The 1631-nt window shown below is 40.6% G+C and overlaps 1 non-coding gene across 1 annotated transcript; it reads right to left on the bottom strand.

Moving 5' to 3' along the window:
• LOC112780762 (small nucleolar RNA R71) lies at positions 1-104 on the bottom strand. Its single transcript, XR_003191578.1, has one exon. It is a non-coding gene; the product is annotated as a small nucleolar RNA R71 (small nucleolar RNA).
• Positions 105-1631: the final 1527 nt, after the last annotated feature.

The raw sequence follows: 1631 nt of genomic DNA, 5'->3' as shown, positions 1-1631 counted from the left end.
AAGCTTAGAGCTGATGTTCAAACCTTCAGACAGAAAGAAGGTGAATCCCTCTATGAAGCTTGGGAAAGATACAAATAATTGACCAAAAAGTGTCCTTCTGACATGCCAGAATGGACATCCATCAGAACTGAGCTATCAAAGATGTCACTGGACACTTCTGCAGGTGGATCCATTCACCTAAAGAAAACGCCTGCAGAAGCTCAAGAACTCATTGACATGGTTGCTAATAACCAGTTCATGTACACTTCTGAAAGGAATCCTGTGAATAATGGGACGCCTATGAAGAAGGGAGTTCTTGAGGTTGATACTCTGAATGCCATATTGGCTCAGAATAAAATATTGACTCAGCAAGTCAATATGATCTCTCAGAGTCTGCATGGAATGCAAGCTGCATCCAACAGTACTCAAGAGGCTTCTTATGCAGAAGAAGCTTATGATCCTGAGAACCCTGCAATAGCAGAGGTAAATTACTTAGGTGAACCTTATGGAAACACCTATAACTCATCATGGAGAAATCACCCCAATTTCTCATGGAAAGATCAAAAGCCTCAACAAGGCTTTAATAATGGTGGAAGAAACAGGTTTAACAATAATAAACCTTTTCCATCATCCACTCAGCAACAGACAGAGAACTCTGAACAAAATGCTTCTAATTTAGCAAATCTAGTCTCTGATCTATCTAAGGCCACTGTGATGAGCGGATATTTTATACGCTTTTTGGGGATAATTTCATATAGTTTTGAGTATGTTTTAGTTAGTTTTTAGTCTATTTCTATTAGTTTTTAGGAAAAATTCATATTTTTGGACTTTACTATGAGTTGTGTATTTTTCTGTAATTTCAGGTATTTTTCTGGCTGAAATTGAAGGAGCTGAGCAAAAATCTGATTCAGGCTGAAAAAGGACTGCTGATGCTGTTGGATTCTGACCTCCCTGCACTCAAAGTGGATTTTCTGGAGCTACAGAACTCGAAATGGCGTGCTTCCAATTGCGTTCGAAAGTAGACATCCAGGGCTTTCCAGCAATATATAATAGTCCATACTTTGCACAACAATAGACGACGTAAACTGGCGTTCAACGCCAGTTCTCTGCCCAATCCTGGCGTCCAGCGCCAGAAAAGGATCAAAAACTGGAGTTGAACGCCCAAACTGGCACAAAAACTGGCGTTCAACTCCACAAATGGCCTATGCACGTGGATTGCCTAAGTCTCAGCCCCAGCACACACCAAGTGGGCCCCAGCACACAGAAGTGGGCCCCAGAAGTGAATTTCTGCATCATCCATCATAGTTTATCCAATTTCTATAAACCTAGGCTACTAGTTTAGTATTTAAACAACTTTTAGAGACTTATTTTGTACCTCATGACATTTCAGATCTAAACTTTGTATTCTCTGATGGCATGAGTCTCTAAACCTCATTGTTGGGGGTGAGGAGCTCTGCTGTGTCTCGATGAATTAATGCAAGTATTTCTGTTTTCAATTCAAACACGCTTGTTCCTATCTAAGATGTTCATTCGCGCTTAACTAGGATGAAGGTGATGATCTGTGACATTCATCACCTTCCTCAAACCACGAACGTGTGCCTGACAACCACCTCCGTTCTATATCTGATTGAATGAGTATCTCTTAGATTCCT

This window comes from Arachis hypogaea, chromosome 19 (assembly GCF_003086295.3).
Source record: "Arachis hypogaea cultivar Tifrunner chromosome 19, arahy.Tifrunner.gnm2.J5K5, whole genome shotgun sequence".
In the NCBI taxonomy this organism is placed as follows: domain Eukaryota; kingdom Viridiplantae; phylum Streptophyta; class Magnoliopsida; order Fabales; family Fabaceae; genus Arachis; species Arachis hypogaea.
This window is presented reverse-complemented; position numbering and strand designations above follow the sequence as displayed.